The 25481-nt window shown below is 37.8% G+C and overlaps 1 protein-coding gene across 21 annotated transcripts in view; it reads left to right on the plus strand.

Annotated features, from left to right (window-relative positions):
- LOC135986103 (poly(rC)-binding protein 3-like) overlaps positions 1-25481 on the plus strand; it is a 525102-nt gene that overhangs the window by 27097 nt on the left and 472524 nt on the right. The window lies entirely within an intron of this gene.

The following is a 25481-nucleotide window of genomic DNA, read 5'->3' on the forward strand; positions in this document are numbered from 1 at the left end:
CCACCTTCTGTTCAAAGGAGAAATGTTCCTCATATTCTTACACTGTTCTAAATCTTTAGGCAGTGTAACAGCTACAGAGTATATTAGGACACCACACTGACTATGAATAATTCATGCTGGCATGCTTGCTTTCAGTGTACATTTGGCTCAGTAGCACAACTCAATGATAGTGATGCTGAGGCTGTAGATCTCATTGGCAGTTCAAGAAGAGATGTTAGATATAGCTCTTAGGGTTCTTACTCTCATTCAGTTTTATTTAACTTCTGGTCAGGTACCTCATCTGAGTTTTCACATCCTGTCTCCCTGCTGTCTTTGTCTTGTGCTACCAGATACCATTTCAGTGACTCCAAAGAAGCCTTGCAGTATACACCAGATTAATGTATTATATCAAGAGATCAGGTCCATTTTTCTTAATCATTTTTATGTGTAATCATGCTTTTATTGTTTTATTTGGTGTAGTGACAGTATCAGTTACACAGGACAAGTTTGTTGGTTAAGAATCAGCTTTGCTGCAGTACAGAGTTATGATCCATCTGAGTACTATGAAATGATACTTTAGGTTGAATGATTCATCCTGGAAAAATGTTTTTACGTGAACCAGAGAGTAGAACGGTGTAATGATAAATTAGCTAATTCACTAAACTTGTTTGTGTGGCTAGATAATGTCTCAATGTTGGTCTGCATTGACTCCCCTGGTGAGTGCAGCCAGATAGGGTTACTACTTTCACGTATTTTCGGTTTGATTTTCTTCCTTTTTTCATCTTCTTGTGAGAAATACTGCAAATTATATACTGGAGCTAAGGCTTGTAAGAGGATGATAGCATCCTGTTTGTCAAGAATACAAAAGTTAACTATTAAATAGTTATTTGAACCTCTGACGCAGACTTTATCAAACTCATTCTTCCTGCCCACTGTACTCAAGTTATTACTAATGTCCTGTGCTTTAAATGATGTAGAAAGCATGGCCTTTTCTTGAAGGAAGCCTCTGTGAGACGTATTGTTGGACAGAGTTGTAGACTGATTTAGGAGTTTCAATTCCATCCTTTCTGTGAAACATTAGCGATGCGCTGAGTTGAATGAATGTTAACCATAGCGCCTCCCCTCCCACACTTTAATCCTTCTATACCCATCTCTTTGCTTGCTGATGCTTTTAACTCTTATTTGGAGTACTTCATCTGCCATTCTGGGGAAATCTTAACTCATCAGTGATGCTTTAGAAACTCCGGAGCCACACAGTGCAATGTAGTTAATAACAACATCTTTCTATCTCATGGATTTAGTACTTTACTGTAACCCCTAGTAACTTAATTTGCTAGGTGTTTAACATAACATGAAATCCATCTGCCTTTTGATTTGTCCAGAAATTAGCATTGCCAGCTACGTTGATTAGGAGCATGCTCTGGTCCTTGATGTCATGTGTGAGATCCATGCATGAATCTGTCTTTGGAAATCTGAGGAGCATGTTGGGAGAGGGAGGGGAATAACTTTGAATTCTTTTTTTGCTCTTCCTTTAAATGTTCAATATATTTAACTAAAGCATGTTTTGATTTTCTATGTATTCTCTATTGCTAGTAGATTGAATTAGAGGCTGGGTACAATTGATGCTATGGCTAGAACATTACATTAGTCATTTTTTCACTGGCTGGTTGGACTAAGGCTGGCCTGTCAATCAGTGCATTTGGGTGACAGTGGCAAGAAGTGAGTTTTGATTTTGTAGCACACACCATCTCACAAGGAGCAGAGTCTCCTCTATAGCACAGTCATCATTGCCCTGATGAAGGCAGCACAACCCACCACGTTTCTCCAATAGCTCCTCTCTCTTGCAGTTTCCCCTGAAGCGAAAGCTTGGCTGCTGGCTCCTCTTGCTTTGGTGTGCTCTCCCTCCTGCCTCTCCAGCTGCCTGCCTGTGGCCACAGCTAGGCACTAACCCCAGCCTTGCTCCAAAGCCAATAAGCCAGGCAGCTTATTCATTCCTGTTCTGTTTCATGTGCCACTTGCTGGCAACCTGGCTGCCCAGAGACACGTCTGGAGGATGTATGATTTACAAGCATTGCACAAAGCATTAAGCTCTTTTCCATTCTCGTAATGGCTTTTTGCCTTTCTCTTTTGAAAAAAATACTACTGGCATTTTCCATGAAAAGGGGTATTTTTGGTTTTTTTGGTTTTTTTGGTTTTTTTTTTTTTATCTCTCTTCTCCCACAAGCAAATCTCAAATCCAAAAGTCAGGAAAATATTTTCAGTTTTCTTTTTGTCACCATCGTTTGTATGGTTGTGTGTAACAGAAATTTATAAATGGAATGTGTGGACTCATTGTTGGCTAATGGATTTTGAATAGGAAAAATTCTGTTGGAGAACCAGTACAAAAGTTGGCACGTGCAGTGATTCTTTGCTGTTAAAATACTTCAGAAAATAATGTCTTGACAGTAAAGTAATGGAACAGGAAGTGGATAAATATTTTCAGCATATAGCCCCTGATGTTTGAAGTCAACCTCATTGTTACTGGCAGAAAATGGGACATCTCTACAGCATCACAATGATAATTTCACTTTTCACTGTGACAAAAAAGTAAGAAAAATTTTAGCGAGATGAGATAAACAGGAAATTTCACTGCAGCATTAGGCACCAAAAATAGTGAGGTGCTATTTTGAAGAAAAATGTTGCAAATACTGTGATAACTGGCATTGTCTTTGCTTTAGTATTCATGAAGTTTATAATTAATTAGGATACGTTGCTACTGTTGCAGTTGAATTTTAGCTTTACAGCATTTTAGCATGCTCTTTTTTCTTTGACCTAAATCCGTCTAATTTTTTGTCTTCATTAAAAGCACAGAACAAAAACACTATTGTGTCTCAGGCTGTGCTCAAGCAGATCAAGGAAGTTTGCATTGCTAAGCAAAGCCATATACATTTTAGTCAGCCCAGAAATGTTTGAACTCTACACAATTAAATGAGATGAGTGTCCACGTGATAGAAATGTTAACTGGTTTTACTTAAACCTGTTTGTAAAACAGACAGTCCAATGGGGGAACAAAAGAGGGAAAAAAACCTGAAAATGTAATCAGGCATAATAACACTTAAGCTTAGAGAAGAGAAAAGCATTTCGTTTGTAGATGTAAATGAAATGTCATTACATTTCAGTGTCTTCAGGAGAGTTCTTAATTTATATTGGTTAACATTAACATTTCTTAAGGATGATTTAATATATATATGAAAGCTTTTTTTTTTTTTAAACTGGGAGATATTTAAAAAGAGCATGGCTGCAGTTTTGCAGATATTATACAATCAACACTTCCTAGTCCTGTGATTAAGATTTCTATTCTAACCAGAAGAAAATGGGATATGTTTTAAAATGCTGTGAAAAAATAACAGAATACCCTATGTACTAACACACTCAAGACAATTGCTCGTGATGTTATTAGGTTCTGTTTTGTCATTTGAAGGTTTGTTCTATTTACTCTCTTCAAAATACATGTTTTTGATTAAAAACATGCTGGGTTGTTTTGTTTTGTTTTGTTTTTCTCTTGAAAGCAGAGATCTTTGATCTATTGATAGGACAGGATCATCAGCTGATTTTACAAGTTTTCACCCAGGCATGCCTCATGACCGTAAATGAGAAAAATTGTCCTTACAGCTGCAGTTCTAAGAGAAAGGCTGATGTGAAGATTTGAGTGTTTCTCACTCAGCAGTGCGACCCGAACAGGAGGAATAGAATTAAATAAAAGTAGTTTTGAATGCTTCACAATGGAGCTGATCCTGCAAACTACGGTACCCATTGCAACGTTTATTGGTTGCTGGGTGCTCGAAGATCCTCCAGTCTCCTAGCACATGCAGAAACCTCTGGTTCATATCTTTTGCAAGACGCAATACTTAGATCCTTCTGTAAATATGAAAATTTATCAGCAACATGGTTTAAACTTTTCTAATAAGCTCATTTTTTTCCCTGTCTTCAAAACTCCTTTATGCATCTTTTCATGAAGTGTTCTTCTACACTGGATCTACAATTCACTCTCAAATGTACATCTACCAGCTACCTACAGAGTTTTTCTAAGAGTATCTGTAGCCACCAGAGAGCTTGCTTCTGGGTTTTGTTTGCTTGCTACCCTCCTACAGAAAAAACCTATGGACAAATAAAACATCTCTGAAATGCGATGAACATCTGAATGGAGAATTGCACATAAGAACAACTGCGCATGCATGATCTTGCTGCAAAGAGAAAACAAGTGACAAGCTGGAAGGTGCCTTTCCTTCTCCCATCTGGATCAATTTCTGTGGATTGAGATATGGAGGTAGAGAGCTCTTTTTATTTTCAGGAGATGTATTTTCCAGGCAGATTTAAGGATGATGTAACTCCAGACCGAACTTTGTGGTGTCTTGGGTTTATGCACAAAGTGCTGGTGTAGCCATACAAGAGAGAATTCCATGAGATGGATTATTTCTGAAGGTAGGCGAAAAGAAAGGAAGATCTTCTCACCCTATTTCAGGATTGTTTTATCACATCTTTATTCCACAGTGAGGAATGTGTTTAAACTGTTTTAAACTGGTGACCCAGATAAAAAGAGGTACGTATCATCTTGCAATACTTAAGCCACCCAGTTCCCTCATCACTTTTGTTTTTTCTTGGACATTTTCCAGCTCCCTCCATGACATCTGGTTTTAGATGTTCTAGAAGCATGCTGATTTTAGTACTGCTGGGTTTCAGGTGTGCTGATGATCAAGTAGCTTATTTTTAAGTGCTGCTTCAAATGTGATTGTATGGTATTTATTATGAATGTATGTTATTATGCTTTCTATATTTTGTCCTTTTTTAACTCTGAATTATCTGATCGTTTTGTTATCTGACAGATTTTTTTTTCTGGTCACTAGAGGTTTTCTGGAGTTAGTTAAGCATGGTCACAGCTGACATCATCCTATGTTAGTGATAGTCCTTGTGTTGAGTGGAAGGTTAGACTAGATGACCATCAGAGGTTTTTTTCCAACCATCATTTCTGTGATTCATCATGTATTAGTCATTCATTTTCTGTGTATCAAAGGTGTCCTTACCTTCGTATGCTTCCTATGACTTCTTAACAAGCTTGTGATGCTGAGAGAAGTAATTTTCTGCTGTTCAACAGTAGACTGAGACACTCAAGAGATGCAAACTCTGGCAGGGAATGCCACATTCAGATGGCCTGTGCTGTTAGTAAAAATCTGATACCTGTGGTTTGTGTCTGGTCTTTCCCCCAAGGGAGAATCCTTGCACACTCACAGTGATGGGGGAGACCTGAGAAATTGTGCCTTCAGATAAATTTCGGTGGTTTCTGAAAAGCATCACATTTTGTGTGCAGATCTGTGAGGGTAGATTTTGGTCAGATGGATAAATAGCAGAGAGGAAAAAGAGAAATTGCCTAGCTGGAGAGCAGGGGGTAGCAGTGGACAATAAACGTCAAACTTAATTCGCTAGAGTTTGTTCTGTATTATGTTGGCTGCAATGTTGACAGAGCAGTGGAGTTGAGACCAGTAGGTGTGACTTAAGAGAAGCCCATAAGAAAGATGAGGACAGACTTTTTAGCAGGGCTTGTTGTGATAGGACAAGAGGTAATGGTTTTAAACTAAAAGAGAAGAGGTTCAGGCTGGACATGAGGAAGAAATTTTTTACAGTGAGGGTGGTAAAACACTGGCACAGGTTGCCCAGAGAGGTGGTAGATGCCCGATCCCTGGAGACATACCAGGCCAGGCTGGATGGAGCTCTGAGCAACCTGATCTAGTTGAATAGGTCCCTGCTCATGGCAGGGAGTTGGACTAGCTGAGCTTTGAAGGTCCCTTCCAACCCAAACTGTTCTGTGGTCTAGACCCTTGATATTTTTTTATAAAGAATTTTGCAGAACTGTAAATGTGCTACATGGATTGCTATATTTATTGGACCAAGGTATGGGATCACACAGAAACCGCCTCTGGCAGACCCTGTACCCATGCACTTTCATGCGACAAGAGATAAGTAAGTGGCAGTGGGTCATGGAAAAATGGGAATCAGTTGTGGAATGACAAAAGCTGTGAATTGAACTGAGGATAAAAAATGAATAGAATTTAAATGCATATTTTGGCTAAGCGAGAGACAGATGGAAGAAATCTACAAATTTTGGGGGTGTGAAAGCTCTCCTGGAAAATGAAGCTCTGTTGAAATCAAAATACTTCATAAAAGCAGGTCAACTGCAGCAGACTTTTATTTCAAAAAAATAGAAAGACTGTCAGACAGAGCACATTTTAATGTTTTGGAATACATATTTTTTAATTCTTAGTTTTGAAGTTGTTCTTTCGATTCATTTTTATTTGTTTTGATTTCTTTAGAAAAAAGTGCAAACAACAAACAAATAAACAAATTTTCATTCCAAGATTATTTGAAGTGTTTCAGTTTTGCTCTAATTTGGAGGAGAGCCAGAGTATAAAATCCGTGGAAATTGCTATCATCCGTTCAGTTCCCAGGGGGCCTGAGAAGGACTCGTGTTCAGAATCGCACTTCAGATAGTCTCTCTTGAGATGCAGAGGCACCACTAATTGCCAGTAGCCGTGCTACAGCTCATTTGCTTTGCACTCCAGATTGCAAGGGGCTGAGTGTGCAAGTGGTTTCAACATCCCTCTATGCCTCATGTCCAGCTATAGTGGTGCCGCTTCTCCTGTCACATTGCACTGAAAACAAGCAGCCTTGTTCTTTTTTTTCCTATGTGCTGTACCTAATCTCTTTCAGGATCAAAATAACTGTAAGGGAAGTATTTTGTATTGATGCTTTCTTGGGACTATAAAAGAGATTTAGTAGAGCTTTTTTTTCTCTGCCTTCCTTTTGTTCTGTTGTATTTATTACCAGGTGATTGGGATAAGTGATGACTGGTGTGTCTTGCAAGAAATGGCTCAGTTTTGTTGGCTATTAGTTAATTGTTTTATGGCATTGAGATATTCTTTGCATGTTTGTACATGAAGGTTTCTGTGACACAGTCTGGTATTTGAACATTTAAGGTGTCATTTAGTGCTGAAGAAGTTATTGTTCTTGTAGGAATTCACAGAAAAACTGTCATGGAAAAATGGTTGCTGTCACTGTATGCTTAATACAGTCTTTATGATAAGCTTTGCATTATAGCAAGTTGGTTTGTTGGGGTTTTTTTTAGCAGACAGATTTAATTGTCTTGTACGTAGGATATTTAAAAAAACACATAATTAAGTCCTCATTTAGAAGTCAAACAATTGAATGAGCTACTAAATTGAGTATCAAAAATGGAGAAAAAAGACTTGTAATTTTCATCCTTGTTCTGGTCTTGCAAAGCAACCTTTGGATTCATGTTGTACAAGAAATTTAGCATAATCCATTCAGCAACTTTCTGTCCACTTTGCTGCAGTGCTGTCGTTACTGTGAAATCCATGTTCAGGGACTTTTTTCCTTTCAGGCATGCACATCACTCCCACTGTGGATAATTGGTTATGTATGAGTAGCATGGGAAGAAGACTTTACTTAAGTGTTTGCAAAGACACTGATTTGCACAACTACAGTAAATAGCTACTTTAGCAGTGGTTTTTAAAACTAGCTTATGAATTTGTCTGTTTTAGACATAGAGATCTTTAAGCTAGCAAATACAAATTGCTATGCAAATGGTTTCAAGATATCATATGACATTCTGAAATACTACTCAAGAGCATTATGTGCATTCAAGATCAAAGGCCAGTTTACTTTGGGGAGTGGAGGAACTAGGTGTTCTACCTAGCTATCTTTTCAGCAGATTCCTTACTAGAAATGAAGGTAAATATGTGCCTGTTAAACCTTTAGTTCTTCTGTTTCGTTCCCTATAACAACAACTTTGCACAATAGATAATTCTACCCCAGTCTGCATGATAGGTAAGAAAGGATGCACAGAAGGTCTTTGGATTTCTTGTACTGGGGAGACTGATGAGTCTTACAACAGAAATGCCTTTTTTAAGGTATTATCTAGGAAAAAACTTGTATGGTTATGCTTTGTACCACTTTAACTGGGATTTGCCATGTTTCAAAGAAATGGTTTTTATCATAAACCATAAGGAGAAAATTATATTGTATTACTGGGGTGAAATGTTTTGAAATCATAAAGTACTTTTAAAATTCAAACAAATTACTTGGTAGTAGGGAAAGAAAATAAAGATTTAGCATTTCTATACCTATACAGGAAATGTACTTAAGGGCTTTTGTGTCTTTAACAGATAATTGGCGTATGTAACATGGCAATTTGCAAAAGTTAAAGACCATGTTACAGTCAAAGTCACAATTAGAACTACAACTCTAAATAGCACAGAAACTGGAGCTGTCTTCAAACTGAGACATTAAGAAGTTCAGGAAAACAAAACCTTTTTTTTTTTAATGAAAAGGACCGATATTCAGCTGGATATGGAATAAAAAGCATTATGTACAGAAAACATCTATCAGCTTTATGTAGTATCTCCTGAGTGGATTGCTTAGGTGCATCATATAAGCTAAATTCTGACAAACTTTAGCTCTTGGTGCTTGACCAAGAGATTTTCCACTAAGAGAAGGAGGAGCCGGAAATCTATGTCAGTCTAATGAGAAAACAGATTACGAACTCAGCTTCATTTAGGACTGCAACCAATGTAATACCAAGATGAGGGCCATTAAAGTTTATTGAATTTGTCTAACAATATCAGCCAAAATTAGTTGAAAAATTATATAGATTATTTATGAAATATGTACAATCTGGAACTAGTTTGCTTTCAGATCTCTTGTGAAAAGCAGTCCTTTATGATGATTTCATAAAGTTGTCATTAAATGGCTAGACCAAATGTATTTTAAAGTGCTTAAGGAGATATTTCATACAGCAGCAGGAAGCAATGTGTTCCTGTAATGATGCTTTTGCATATTGAATTTGCAAAATATATGTAGCAAAGCTCTAATACAATCCTAGGAGCTCCAGTTCAATGCTTAGCTTGTAGAAATGTCCATGTGAGGTGCAGATGAGACCCTCTAAAACAGATAAGCTAGACTATTGCAGTTCATCAAGCATGTTCATGAATGAGGCTCTTCAAAGCGATGGAGACACGTGTCTCAGCCACCTTCCAACCAGTAGGGTGTTTAACAGACATTTTGGTGTCCTGAAGGTTGCCATCTGTGGTGGGGAGGACTGTTTCTTGGAAATGTGATGCTGGGAAGGCCCACTGCTAGCTGACTTTGTCCTGGTTGACCACAGACCTGGGAGCTGGCTGTGCTGGTCTCTCAGCAGGGCAAGGAACAGGCTGGTGAGTAATACACAACACTCATAGCCATTGGTCTTCTGGTACTAGTTGGTCCTGATCTAAAAATCCTTCCCAGAGCAGGCCCAGGTCACTCAGAATGATCATAGCCTTTTCCCCAGATGTATCTCTATCAAACATGAGCCTCAAGGAGGCAGAGACCACATTTCCTTTTCAGTAAACGAGTCACAAATGTGACACTCCCAGTTGCTCAGGATGACTGGTCTTCAGTTCTAAGTGCCATGCTTACTCAGATGTAGTCTTGCCAGAGAAAACCACACAAACACATAGACTGGGAGGTAAAATGCGAAGGTAGAGATAAATACTTAATTTAGATCTCAAACATCTAAAAAAGCAATTAGTTCATGGCATTTAGATCATGTAGGGGATGTGGAAAAAGATGTATTCACTTGCTAATGGAGGATTTTCATTTTTGAACTTATATTTTCTGTATCTTTTGCTGATCTTTTCCTTGAGTCACTTAATTGCTGCCTCACACAAGCATTTGTGAAGTGAGCTGAAGTGGTGCAGCAGTCCTGAAGCCCATGGATAAGCAGAGGGAGCATGCTGAGAGGTTACAATAATAGAGATACCAACTGCTCTGTTAAAAACCTTGGCTTGCCCCTGAGTCTGTCAAAGGTTTCTGAAGTATCTTGCATCTTGCATTAGTAGGTGCATTATCTTGCATAGTAGGTCGAGAGAGGTTCTCCTTCCCCTCTACTCTGCCCTGGTGAGACCTCATCTGGAATATTGTGTCCAGTTCTGGGCCCCTCAGTCCAAGAAGGACAGGGAACTGCTGGAGAGAGTCCAGCACAGGGCCACAAAGATGATTAAGGGAGTGGAGCATCTCCCTTATGAGGAAAGGCTGAGGGAGCTGGGTCTCTTTAGCTTGGAGAAGAGGAGACTGAGGGGTGACCTCATCAATGTTTATAAATATATAAAGGGTGGGTGTCAGGAGGATGGAGCCAGGCTCTTCTCGGTGACAACCAACAGTAAGACAAGGGGTAATGGGTTCAAGCTGGAACACAAGAGGTTCCACTTAAATATGAGAAGAAACTTCTTCTCAGTGAGGGTGACGGAACACTGGAACAGGCTGCCCAGGGAGGTTGTGGAGTCTCCTTCTCTGGAGACATTCAAAACCCGCCTGGATGCCTTCCTGTGTAACCTCACCTAGGTGTTCCTGCTCTGGCAGGGGGATTGGACTAGATGATCTTTCGAGGTCCCTTCCAATCCCTAACATTCTGTGATTCTGTGATCTTTCCAGTACCCCTAGACAAGTCAGAACCATTGCACTCAGTAAGCAGAATTCCTCCTCAAAGCTTTACTAGTCTTTCACTCCTCTTTTTGTGCTAGAGAAGTCCTAAAAGAAGTGTCCAGAATGTATTGATTCCCTTTGTCACCCCTCTTTACTTCAAAACATCCAGAAATATTTTATTTACATTTCATTATGTTTATTTAGTTAATCATATGGATAGAAACCCACAATTCTGTCAGAGACATTTCCAGCTCAATGGCCTGTCTTGGAGAGTCAGAGAGTATGAAACTAGTTTTAATGGAATCTATGCAAGTTGCACAAGCATCTGCTCCCGAGGAATATATCCCATAATGTCACCTTTATTGCTATTTATATGAAAGCTACAGACTCACTTCAAGCCTCATGCATGGTGAAGACAGAGCCATGGAGTGGGGGGTTAGATAGCTTGTTCTACTTTAAAAAATTAAATATCTCTATAATAATAATAATAATATACCTTGCTGATTTTTAATAAGTTTGAATATGGTATTTTTAGCTTATGTTCAGTGGTGTCCAGGAAACAATGCTAATCTGTTGATGAGTTGACAAAGCTATGGTTTTCTGAATTTAAAAAAAAAAAAATCATTAGTAGGGTGAAGAGTCAGCATTCTTTATGGAAAGAGTAACTTTTTTTCAAATTCAATTCATAAAGACAATATTGATTTAATTAAAGGAGGAACTTGCCATCCCTTGGATAAGCTGAAGTTCAGTTCCTGTTTCACTTGTTTCTTGTGATTATGGAGCAAAGACAACCCTAGACGTGTTGAGTTACAGTTATACCAGAAGTGCATAAAGCAGTAATGAGTCAGATTATTTTTGTTGAAAGCTGGATAGGAGTAGTGTGTGTTCTAATTTACAGACTCTTTAGCTGTTAAACTACTAGTTCAGAACAATTTTTTTCTTAAAGGTTTAATTATTTTGTAGATGAGATCATTACTAATATAACTTGCTGATCCTAAAACAACTAGACACATATAACAAGCGAGGAGTTCAAACAATTGATTTTAGCAATAAAGTCTTTCAAAAGAAATAAATCATAACCAACTTACAGTTGAATTAACGAAAAATCATGAAATTAAAATGAAATTCATTCAAAATCTATGAAGGAAAAACACTCCCTGGTGTACCAAAGCTGCTCATAAAAATTAATAAAAACATGTGAGATCTCTGAGCTTGCTTTAGTTTTATGAAAGGCAATTGTGCTTCACAGTATAAGGAGAATTCTTATATTTTTACCTACAGAAGTGTCAGTTTTAGAAACCATGAGTAAGTAAAAGAGGTGAATGCACGTGCCACAAAGTAGAGAATGTATTACATACAAATTCTGTTAAAATACAGTAGTTTACTCTTGTCTACAGCTATTCCTCATTTTATTATAATTGAACTTGATGATCTTAAAGGTCTTTTCCAGTATAAATGATTCTAGGATTCTGTGATTCTTACGTTTACTTATTTCAGCTTGCATCATTCACACAATCTACAGACTAGTTGTATGTAAGGAGCATGGGAGAGTATTGATGACTTTTTCAATAGGCTGAATGAAAAGAAATACAGAATGACAAGGTAATATGAGAACACAGTAATCCTGACTTACCATTCATCATGAGTTTGGCAGGGTGAAGTTTTCTTTAATTAAGGTTAGCTAGGTTTGTTGTCCTAAAAATACCTGTTACAGCTCATGGAAGATTTTTGTGTTTTTTGACAGGAACTATTCAGTTGTTCTGTATTAATGTAGATGGTCCTTTCCAGATTTTCACGACTGCTATAGACTTTAAAATCTTCTTGTCAGAAATGCTGTAGGAGCCATGATAAGATGTTTTTCCTTATGTAAGTTCCATTTTTCATACCTTACTATCTTAAAAACAAGAGAAAAAGAATCACCCTCAAACAAAACAAATTGCCATGCAACAAGATATATCCTAACCTATGAGTTTAAAAAATGAAAGATATTGACTTTTCTCACAAACCAAGGGGTGACATCACTCCTCCTTTAATTTTTAGCACTCTTTCTGCACATGTTTCTGTTACTGTGACAGTAAATCTTTGCCCTTGTGATCTGTCATGCTGGAGGTTATCACCTCTAGCTTCTGGGATTTTGAAGCTTTCTTTTGTCTTCATTCATGATTCAGAGGACAGTGGGGCTTGCAGCAGTGAACAGAGCTCTTTCATAACTGGCCATCTGTGATAAGTCACTGAGGATCCACACAATCCGCCACCATCATGGATGGATGAATAGGAGTAATGGTGAATAGGGATTACACAATCAATTTGTTTTCAGTCCTGTATGGTGGGTTTTTTGTTATTGAAGAGTCCTCAGAGAAAGACATTTCCCTGGCTGTCATACCCTGTCCTTCGTTTCCAGGCAGCTCCACAGCCGTTTGCAAGCAGGAGAGTTCCCATAGAGCATAGTCCCTTTGCTGCACTGTTTCTTTGAAAACAGAAACCCAGATCTGTAGTGCCTAAACAAACATACAGTTGTTTTCAAGAAGCGTTCCTAAATGGGATGGTTCCCTCACCCTCCAGCTACAGCAACAATGAGGTTTTATGATTTTTATTTCCCGACTCCAGCAGCTGAATAACATAAATAGCATTTGCCCTTGTTTACTTAAAGAGCTTTTTGGAAATCTGAAATTGTGATCTTCCTCTTTAGACAGACTCCTGAATCCTTCCCCTTTTAGAAAAAATGTAACTCTTATTGAAGCGATTTTTTGGAGGAAAGAAAAACCACTTTGAAGACCTCCCAATATATCCCTTTGCCCTGGAAGTTTTTTTTCTTCCAGATGTCTGATCCTCATGTTCCTCAGGTTGCATGTTTGCTTTATGAGTTTTGACAGAAAACAACAAAATGATGTAATATTTTAAGAGCTTTTGTTTCTTCTTAATTGCACATATAGGTATTATTTGCCAATATTTTCTAATCAGTGTGGTTAGGCAATGTATACCAGTTGTTGAACTGGGCAGCCAGATCCATGCAAAACCGCCCAGACCATTGCTCGTTATGTTTGCAACAAGCATCCTGTGATTGCTCTGAAGTTGCAAGGACCGGTTGTTTTGTATTGAAAACATAGTCACGGTGTGGTGCTCACTGACAAGAAAAAGATGTTTTAATGAGTCTGGTTCTAGTCGAAGGTAGAGTACATAATAAACATAGCTCCAGAGGCAGATCTGGGGTTCCCTGCAGGATATTCTCCTCAGGTTGGATCATTATAACTGTTGTGCTCCTACAGAGAAAATCTCAATTCTCTCTAAAAGTTTTGTAACTACTAATCACACTGGGATGATGCAGTAAGAACTGCACTTGGTTAAACACTGCTGTCATGCCACTGAAGCTTATAATACACATTTTTCTCCCCAGGACTGTAGGCTTTTGTAGCAAACTACAAAGTGGTCCAAATTTCCTCTCAATGATTTTCCACTAAGATTTTCATTTCACACAACACAAAGGATATAGAACGTAACTAATAAGGCTACGTGGTGCTACCTTGCCCATGGAGAACAGCTGACTGTTGCCATTAGAGTTCCTAAGCCTTAGAACAATAGAACCCCTCCAAAATCTGTGAGACCTTTTGTGTGCAGTACTGAATACTGGAGTAGACTGCTGCAGTAGTAGTGCTGTTCTAGATAAATTTTAAAACTACATATGTTGCTAAATATAAACTATTCCTAGATTTAGAAACATAGCCCTGTAGGAATGTGACAATACTTCTCATGGCTCTGAACACAGCAGTTTTTTATTTCGTGTTTCTTTTCAGTTGACAGATATATCTGCTCAAAAGTAGCCAGACAGTTCCCAGTTGAATATGAATTTGAGAGGGCTGATGCACATTGCTTAGTCTAAAAGTCTAAAATAAGTTACTCTAAAGCTATTTGCTCTGAAGTTGCCAGACTTTACAGAATATACATAAATAACTTTGTGCAAAACTTGGATCCGCTCTCCAAGTTAAGCCATATGCCAGTTTCAAGATCTTCAGCACAAGAGCATTAGACATATGGACCATTACCTAATATTTCGGTGGAGCACATGTTTGATAGGAGGCTTCAGCTCATGCCTCCTGGGGCCTGAGTCAATGAAGTGACTTCTCTTCACCTCCATAGACTTTTGCTCAGGCACCATCTGTCTGGATTGTTCCCCATCTTGGTGGTAGACATCTGACTATTTGAGAACAGGATCAGGTCTTACATAATATTGTAGTGTATCTAAGGGGCCATTAAAATACTCAGAGTGGAAACGATTGGATAACAGTCTGAATAAAACAAAGAACGGAAAATGTTGCATTTAATTCCCAGTAATCAAGGAGAGATTATGTTAGTAAGCTGATTTCTCAGACAAAAGCATTTCATAAACAGATAAATCCTTCAGAAGAATGTGTGACTTGCTAATAATAAAAAAATACCGGAAAACTCAAGTAATCAAAGAAAGGAGGATGAGAGAAAAGAAAACCCACTTCCTTCTCTTTTCCCATTTATTTTGACCAGACAGACACTATGAATCGTATGCCTCTTGACACTTTCAGGAATGAACTTACTGTCCAAATGGCTTACAAAGAGCTTCACTAGTAAAGAAAATGATCAATAGGACGAGATATTAAAAGAGGAATTTTTCCCCTACTTACTCCAGGCAGCACTGTCAACTCTGTATTGAATTTATGATCTACAGGAAATTAAACACTGACGGCATCACCAGCAAAGATAAGCATATATTGCTTAGGGTTAATAACTTGCTAGATTTTCTAAATGAAACCGTATACATTAGTACCTCAGATTTTTGTGAAGTAACCATGGATAATGACAGCACATGAAAATTCCTTTTATAAGTGGCAGAGTTGTGCTGCTACATTTTAAGCTCTGGATTTCCAAATGTCTTCTTACTGTCCTGGCAGAGTTCATTTACATGTGTGCAGTATTTTGTTTAAATAACATAATTATGTCACCCACTTTTGCACACACAGAGCCATAGAAAAGGAATTAGAAATGCTGAAGCAGTTTGTAGACCAGTAGATTTGGAATAATGTGCCCATGGTAGACTTCAAATTCATAATTAAGCATCTAAATTAATGGCTCTATTTACAAAGATGCTGACTCCCAGGAGTTCCTTTATTTGCTTGAGATATACTGATTTTAAAATTAGGCACCAGCTCATGTTCTCTACAGCTCTAATCAGATGTTTTTCTTAACTTTCCAGCTTCCCCAGGGCTCCAGGCTCTCTCGAGCTGGAGGCATAAACAGACTGATTGTGCCTGTCACTTTTTAGTTTGCTCTGTTTTAAATCATGTAGTAGGGGCAGGCTGGTGGCAGGTCAGTATCCTTTTCTGTTCAGCAATATCAAAGACCAGTTGCCTTTCAGGAGTTGCTTTGTTGACATAGTGGAGGGAAGCTCCTTGATCACCAGGGCATGATGTCCTTTGTGAAAGCTGCTCCACAAGACTGGTGATGATGAGTGGAAATTGGTTGATAAGGAAAATGCTGTTGGGATACTGTCCACATTTGGGTTATCTCTTCAGTCACTGGGAAAAACTAAAGAGGAAGAGAAGCTCCATGCAAAATGTTCTGAACCTTCTGGAGCAGCCTATGTATTTCCACTGCCCACGGGAGGAATTTCATTTATCAATCTAAACTAGATATCTGAAGTTCGTGCAACAGTTCTCCAGTGCGGCTGCATCAGAATTACTTTTGTCTACATGCTCCCTCTGTGATCTATTCATTTTTCACTGAAATTGAAGGAAAGACTTGCAAACCAGGTTTATTTTATCTTTTTTTTTTTTTCTTTAAAAGAGGAAAGAGAGAGGCAAAGAAAAAAACAGTTTTGCCAAAACTTCAGGAAGAATCTGCAGAGCAAAGAACATCTCCTTTTAGATGCATATGATGGTACATACGTCTCCTTTCCTTTTCTTCCTTTGAGGGCTTCTGTTGAGGCCCTGGTCAGATACAACCTTCCTTTGCTTGAGTGAGCTGAAAAGATTAAAGCCTAGATTGGTTTGGTATGCTTGGCACTGTTTTTTTTTTTTTTTTTAACTGTATTACTTGAAGCTTCTTGGGGTGATACAATATAAAGAGGAATTGAATGCAGGACAAGTACATGACATTACAGAGCCCTGGCACCAGTTTATCAGGAGGAAAAAAAAAAAAAAAAAAAACAACAAAAAAACCAAACCATAAACACAGAGTATGAGTTTCCTTAGAAACTGTAGAAGAAAATAAGACTTTTTTCCCTCTTGCTTCTTCTTATCAGAGGCATTTTGTGGTTTTATCAGTGTTTTACAAACAAAATTACAAGCATCCAAATAAGGTGGCAGACAATATATAGACAATATAGAGTGGAAAATGAGAACAAATAGACTCTCCCTTCATCTGCTTCTACCCCTCCCACCACTGCCATACTCTCAAATTCCTATCAGTCAAAGCCAAGGCCAACAAAATAACTCAGTGACAGGATTAAATAGAAGAAGCATTCTTCATTCCTGCCTTGAAGGGTGCTGAAGGCTTGTTATGAAAGATGAATGCCATGACTATTAACACAGCACCCTTGCAGTAACAGCTCTTCCTGCCCAAGAGTTAACCAGGTCTGAAACATTTTGGTTTATCAACCAGCTTAAAAGCCAAAGAAATTCATTTTGCCAAAAAGAAGAGTAGCAGTTTAAGCCTCTCATGTTGCCTATCTGTTAGTGAGCCATTAAAAAAACTCTTATGTAAACTCAAAGATGATGCAATTCTGAGAGTGCAATTTGTCAACATCACTGATAAGTGCACTTAGGCACAAACAGAAAAAAGGCAAATAATAGTATATGAAAATTCTTTAAATTTCAAAGTTCTGTCACTGTTACAGGGTCTTTAAGTGAGGAACAAAAATGTATAAAACAGTTGTAACGTGGCAGATTCAAAGCAGGTGAAAAACCAATATATTATCATAGCTGCAGGTTTTGGTGGCAGCTTGGGCCTTAGCAGTCTTCAGAGAAGACTTGAGCATTTATGGAAATGAGACCATCAGAGTAACAATAATACTAACAAGAAAAATATTGATAGGAATGTAAGCTCTCCCATTTCAGTCTTTGACTGTTTTCCCTTTGGGTTTTGTATAGGTTAACCAAGTATATTTCTGTTGAGGGGCAATTCAGACAATTTCTTCCTTAATAAAACAAAAGTACATGTTTGCTGGGTAAAATTAGTCATCTTTCACATTAAATCTAGAATCCATTTAGAGTGTCAAAGACTGATGTACCACTCTGATGCCTAAAAGCAAGGGAACTACATTTCTAGTCTCACAGAAAAACCCCGAGAACATAGACAAGAGAAGAGGGTAATCCTTTCAGTTGTGGAAGAGATGTTGTCTTTTCAACTCTGGCCCTGTGGGGTCAGGGCTACCCTTGCTTCTGAGCAGTAGCTGCAATAGCCCCTGTTTGCATGCTTCAGCCTTAAGAAAAGGCTTTCTGTTCAGAACATGTGTATTGCTGAAGAGAGAACTAATTTTTGTTTTTCTGCTCGCTGCATGCCATAGTATAGGCTAATCACTTGAAAACCATGCATGCCCAGTCTTGGATGACCAGGCTATGAAACACACTAGTGATGAGAAAAATTATTATTGTGTACTTGAATGCATTAAAAAAAAATAAATAATTTCAGAAAATATTCAGACAAAGAATAGTTTCCAGACATTCAGGATCAGATTTGCAGATAAAATGGTGATCACTAAGTTTACATGATTTAGGACTGTGGAAGACCAATCTCGAATAATTTTTTTTGTAGGGAAACTTTGAGTTGCAACCACTCAGACTGAAAGGATGTGTTAAGTACCGAAGGAAGATGATAAGCCCATAATTGGAATCCTAAAACACAACAGTCATAGAATTTAGTCCAAGCTAGGTATATAAGTACTGCTAAAAATTCTAGCGAGCACTAACGTACTTCTTTTGGCAGAAATAAATACCTCTTAAAATCATGCTAGAAACTACTAAGGACTGTTCTAAATGCCTATCCTACTGTATTTTTATTAGTGACCTTAGCAAAAAAAAAAGGAAAAATAAAGAGAGGAAAAAATGTCTTGATACTCTAAATTTGCAGAGATTACCAACAAAGAGAAAGATCACAATATCAGAGGAAAATGGAATCACCTTAAGGGGTGAACTATTATCAGTGTAATGGAATTAAAAAGCGAGAATTGCAAGGTTATGTGTTTAGGGCCTCATAAAAAGATCTGAATTTGTCTGGAAGAGATATTAGGCTAACTGGCAGGAAAAAAGCTATTTTCTATGGAGAGAGATTTAAAGAGTCTGGTTTCTTAGTCTACGAAAACAAAAGCTGAGAGCAGACATTATTATTCTCTGTTATAACATCAAGAAGGTAAACATTTGAGATAAATGAACTAAGGGACTGCGTTGGCACAAAGAAAAAGTGGGTATGAACAGGAAACAAATTTAAAGATTATTAGCTAGCAGAGGGAAGGGTTTCTGCAAAAGCTTTCCATTATAAGCAGAAATAAACCCAGCTAGTTTTAATGCGAAGGTTATGGTGTTTGTAAAAGGCTTGATCTGGTGTTACTAGGTGGAACTGATGTCCCAGGAAGGGAGAAGTAGGGCGTCTTTACAGTTTTTAATTCTTGAGATATTTTTAATACTTTATGTTGTATACCATAGGCTTTAAAATGTATAAGTAAAATCATTTCTTAGCAAGATTCTCTTTAAACACTAAGCCATCATAGTTTTCAAAAAATTGATAGACTACTTCTGTTTGTGGTGGTGGTTGTTGTTAATGTTATTATTATTAGTATTATCTTGAAGGCAACATGGATAATGATAATGTGTGACAAATATAAACAAATGTATTTTTTGAAGAAACTTATAAGTGGCTGAAGTTAAACTCTAGTGTGTTAGTTTTATGACATTTAACCTTATTAAACAGGAGTGAGTATTTGAATTTGGCGAATGTCTATATATATGTACTCATCACTAAAATCTCTATTTATAGAATTGATTTAGAACTACTGACCTCAAATTTATGCTTCCCTGTTGCATGATCATCATCTATGAAGTTCCTAGAAAAATTATGAATGTAATTCAGACTTCTCTAGTGTATTCTCCTGGCATGTCCCATCTGTGTTCTATAAGTATTTTAGTCACTGATCAATGCAGTCATTGCTCAATTGTTTCTACTAAAGAAGAAATTTCATGTTGAGCATGCTTGGTGTACCACTGGTAGGAGTTCTGTTGGGTGAGGTGCAACACCAAGAAGTTAGTCTGTTCATCAGCTAAAAGCTGTTATAAGGTACAGTAGATCATTTTATGTGGTTATTGCTATGTCATAGTTTAGATCTGCCTTGGTCATTTGCCTTGTAGTTATTTGTTGGCTACAGTCTCTAAATTATTTCCCCCCAAGAAAATTTCATTTTCTCTTTTTTTACCCATGTTTTGTTTGTTTGTTTGGTTTTGGTTTTGGTTTTTTTTCCATTTCTCTTCCATCTCCCTGGGTGCCTTGTTATTTATTCTCTTTCATTTATATGCTGGAAGTAAATAAATACTTGCTTGGGAACTGTCTTAACCCAATACCATTCAATGCTGTTCTTGACTACCTTCTGAGAAGTAAAAAGATTTTGTTGATATAATCCAGCTTTCAAGTACTGTTGGTAGATCGAAAAGACTTTATATAGTCCAAGAATATTATTGTAATTTCATTTAAAACTATCTCAGAAGGAGAATGAAATAAGTGTAGCTCTGTTATCTTTTAAATACTGTGGTCCACAGCTGAACAAGTATTTCAGAAGGAGGACACAAATTCTGAAAGTGTTTGCTGTTAAAAACTCCAGCAATCAGGATTTATCTCATTGTCTTGGGAGTTACAACTCCTACAAGTGTGAAAAAAACTGTGGCAGAGAGGTAATTATTAAAATTTAAAAAAAAAAAAAAAAGGGTTAATAATACAAAATGGAATTTACATACTGCATCCGCAGGGAAAAATGCTGTCATGATGATGGAGCCACAATCCAAAATCACCTACATGAGTAACAAGGAAAATATGGAGAAATAATAATACTTTGCGGTACTAAATATCATGATATTGCTAGTTCGTAAAAAGAAGCATGTAAAGAAAAGACAAGTCAGTGCTCTGTATATGAGCATGAATACTTGTCATTCTTCTTTTTCTTAACCCCTCATTGTACAAGTACCGGATGAAAAAAAAGTGAGGTTACTTTGCATCAATAACATTTGAGTTAGCATCTGTTAAGAGAATTTAGGGCATTCAGACTTCAAAGCAATTGTTCCAAATTTTCTGCAAATTTGAGCAGTCATCACTACACTATCATCAAAGGGTATGATTTAAAATGTATTTAATGTTTGGGTTTGGTTGGTTGGTTGGGTTTGGGTTTGGGTTTTTGTTTGTTTTTTTCTTTATTTTCAAAACTGTGGAGCAAAGAGTCCTACCTATACTCCACCTGGTCCTTCACTCATGTGCTTCCATAAAAGTCTGGAGTATATTTGCTCTCTGGAATAAGCTTGCCATAAACGGTATTTTTCATTGTGCATTTAAGAAAGAAAGCTCTTTTATACTCCCAAGAAAAGTTGTAAGATCAGTAGATAAAATGAAGATCAAGTAAAACAGTTACCAGAGATAGCCTAAGCCTCAGATGTATATTCTACCAGATTGATGCTGATTTAAGAAGCATTCTTATTTTTTTATGTTTAGACGAGATCTGCAGAATTCCTGAGAGGGAGCAGCCTGATTTTGAATTAGTTACATCCAGTGAGATAATGTCCTAATGTATCATGAACAATAATAGCTAATATTACTCTTTATGACATATAGTGGAACAGATTCTCTTACTTGCTGAATCATTAGATTATCTTGTAAAAGAAACACTGAGAATAATGACATAAATTAAATTCTGTATCCTGAAGTAAAAAAGAATCCTTTCAAACGGTATAAGGGCTGAATTCTGAACTTGGTCTTTGTTGTATGCACTGATGAGCATAAGATAAGAGGAGGTGAGGAAATACAACAGGGTCAAGAGAAGTTATCTTTGGAGGTCTCGTTTATGGCAAATGACTAGAACTCTATGATAAGAGACATATTCTTTTGAATTCTGATATCAACCAGAAAATTTAAAGGCAAAACATCACTTCATCTCAGCCAGAAATTTCTTTCCGTTATTTTTTCAACCCACCATTGGCATAACAGGAAAAAGAAAATAATTTCATTTTCATTCAAAACATTATATTTAATTAAACTGACTCAAACTGTATTTTAAAACACATTTGGCCCATGCCAAACAGCTTATTTTGTCTGGTTTATCCTGATTTTTTTTTTCTGATTCTTACTGTGTTATTATACCATTTTCCTGTCTGCAGCTTCTGTAAAGGTATTGCATTCTGTTTGTTCTCCCACCTTCCTGATAACAACACTGGTGCTTTAGTCCTGTAAACTAACATAATATTGTCATATTTCATGATTTTTCCTCTGATGCCCATTGTAACTTCAACTTTCTTTAGAAAAAGCACACTTCTAGCAATTATTGTTACATAAAAAAAGCTTGGAAATCTGATTCCACATATTTTTTTCAAAATTACCACAAAAAATTCTATTATAGATTTTAATGTTATTTTAGGAAATTGAAAATGTCTTTTACAGCTCAAAACATTATCTCGTTTTCTTTGGCATTTTGCTACTTCAGAAGTGGTATGTAGTATCAAGGCGAATAATGTATGAATCCCAGTAATATCACTGCTTTATCTAGAGAGACAAAGGTCCATGGCATTCTTGTCTTGTTTTGTGGTTTACTTGTGCTGTGTGGTTATAGCAGTACTTTGGGGTGGCATGTAGTCCAGAAAAATAACCAGAAGTTCCAGAAAAATAACCAGAAGTCTTTTCAGAAGCTGGATTCATGTTTGTTGTTTTTTGTTTGTTTGTTTGTTTTTTTCCAGTCACTGTTCTCCATAGCGACTGTTGAAACAGAGCAGAGCTTCTGATGAACTTATGGAAGCCTGTGTCTCACTCTGTTCTCTTTTTGGCAGGAAGAGAAATTAGGACAGGGTATTTTACACCTTAGATTACACTGCTCTGTGCTTCTAGGTTATCATTTAGAGCAGAAACAACCCAGTGGCCAGCATAGTCCTTTGGAGAAGTGTCTCTGTCTCCATTAACTCTGGATGTCAGCTGAGAAACAACAACCACCTTAAGCTTGGGTGTGTTTGGTACAATCCTCACCCTTCCTTCCTTCCTTGATTCCTTCCTTCCTTGATTCCTTCCTTCCTTCCTCCCTTCCTTCCTCCCTCCCTTCCTTCCTCGATTCCTTCCTTCCTTGATTCCTTCCTTCCTTCCTCCCTTCCTTCCTCCCTCCCTTCCTTCCTCCCTCCCTATCCCTCATTCCTCGTGTGGTGCCTTGCACACCTTGGAAGTTGGTGCTGAGCCAGGTGATGAAATACAGACCTATGCAAGAGACTATACTTTTTTACTATAGCCACCTCATCTGTTCATGTGTTACCAGTTCATCTTCCTCAGCACTAATTCTGAGTATTCAGGACTTTGGAGTCACTTCAGACCACCAATTTCATTTTCAAAATAGCAAGCAACCCAGTGCTGGGCTGTTTCTTTTTATTTAAACCACGGCCACTGTATCTATGTTCAACAGCTACCACAGGACACCACTTGCAAGTGATCTTCTGTCCCGAAGCGAGGCAGGTTGGGCTGGCAATGCACACCGCACAGCTCTGCTGCTCAGAAGCAACTGGCTTTCTGAGCCAGTCGGCATCTCCCCACCCTCCTTCGGCACTCCACCTCATTGATTTCAAACTGCCAGTACCTTTCCCGAAGCACTCTGTTAGGGAGTTTGCTGCTTAGATAGGAAACTCAAAAATCTTTGCCATGTCATACCACTGGCTTTTAAGCAGACCTTTCCATCGATGTCACCAAGGAGTCTGCTTTAAACCAACGGCATAATTTGACTCTTTAGCAATAAGATCTGTTCAAATAAGAGCAATCTCTGTCACAGTCGCAGGAATGCTTCCACACTGAAGGAATCGATGTGTTTTCTATTTCAAACCTGACTTAGAATTGCCATCCCGCCCATCTCAAAAGTTTTAACAACTCCATATTTCTTATTGCATGCCTAACACATCTGAGTATAAGTGGGACAAGATACCATTGAAATGCAAATGCTTGGGAAAAGGAGATGGTATTTTCTTTCTCAGAGCAACTGGAACATTTGTGCTGGGAAACAGCTCTGTGCCCCACCGTTAATCTCAGGAGATGGTACAGCAGCTCCATGTCATGAAGTCCTGCAAATGCCAGATCATTTGTGATTTAGTTCAGTCTTTAGACCACTATGAATGCATGCCTCAACAAAAATAATTCATTCAGGAGATGGTCTTCATTGTTCTCTTTCCCCACCCTGGCACTATCATCTGTCTGCATATACTCCAGATACCCCTGAGGGCCAGAAAACAAAAGCTTTGCTACGGGCATTTGTTCCCAGGCCAAACAAGGGGAATGAAGTGTTTTAAAGGGAACAATCATAAAGAGATCACCTAGTTTTACTAAGATGATGGTATGGAGTACTTCCAGCAGGGTGTGTGAGATACAGTACAGCTCCTGAGAGAAGGGTACAGGGTACAGCAGCATGTTGGTGGAGAAGCAAGCAATCTGTTGGCAGTGTTATCTCAGCCCCAGCTCCTTATCAGGCTATCCGTTATAGACGTGCAGATCCTGCAGAGAAAGGCATCGTTAGTAGCTGTAATTGCTTCCTATGCTGGAGTAGAACATTTAAGGAAATACTATATAGAAAACATAAACCTCAGAGCTGTACCTAGTGAAGAATGGTGACAACCAGTGACATCCTTTTCCATGGTCAGACTGTAATTTTTTTTTAGATTATGGAAAAATCAGTAATGTTTTAATATACATCATTTCATGTATTAAGCAGTATGTATTGAAGTAGCTATTAGACAAGACAAAAAGGTTCAATATTGACTACTAATGGTTTTAATCTGCAATTTTAGCAGGAAGTCCTGCCTCACACACTTTTTTGTTTTATTTTGGTTTTGGTTGTTTGTTGTTTTGCTGTTGTTTAAATTATGTCTTCCCTTTGCAGTGGACTTGAAGATCTGGTTAAATATTGGCTACTAATATGAGTGGGTATTCAACTTTTTTGTTCATCCAACTTGTTACCACCATTTTTTTATTAGTATTTTTTTCCAAAATTATAAGTTTCTTGACTAGGTTAGCAAACACTTTAAAGTAGTCAATTTACTCAGTTGAATTTTGGTTTAAAAATGAGCAGCAGTACCCAAATTATCTGCTGGATAAACTTTCTTATTCTGTTTTACACAGTTTTGCAGACTCTTGATATTCACTAACAGGTATAATTTAAGATGTTCACCCAAACACAGTGATCATTATAATAAGCAAGTACTTCCTTAGGAGGTTCAGAGATAATTTTCTTCCTTTCTGTCAGTCAGCAAAATGCTATACATGCATTAGAGAATAAAACAGTGCAACCTCTAGTAAGCCTTTAATGAAGATCTTCAAAAGCCGTCTGGATCAGTCCTGGGCAACCTACTCTAGGTGGCCCTGCTTGAGCAGGAGGGGTGGACCAGGTGACCTCCAGAGGTCCTTTCCAATCTCAACCGTTCTGTGAGTCTGTGATTCTGTGATGGTATAATATCATTCCTGTTATCCTTTAGTGAGCAGGTCAGCACTCTAAATTTAAAACACACTAATCTGCTGAAGTATTTATTGCATACCATTAAAACATAAGGGTGGTCTGTTTGGATTTCTTTGTGCATATTATAACTAATACATTTGCGTATTTTGAATAGAGAGCATAGATGTCTTTTCTTTACAAGCACCTAATGCCGAGCTCAGTCACACCAACATAGCTCAGGAGTAGCTCACTAGTTTCTAACATTACAGCAACATAGAAGCTGAAGAATGATAGAAAATCTTGCCTGCTCTGCATATTTTTGCCTGTG

The sequence above is a fragment of the Caloenas nicobarica genome, chromosome 2, assembly GCF_036013445.1.
Source record: "Caloenas nicobarica isolate bCalNic1 chromosome 2, bCalNic1.hap1, whole genome shotgun sequence".
Classification (NCBI taxonomy): domain Eukaryota; kingdom Metazoa; phylum Chordata; class Aves; order Columbiformes; family Columbidae; genus Caloenas; species Caloenas nicobarica.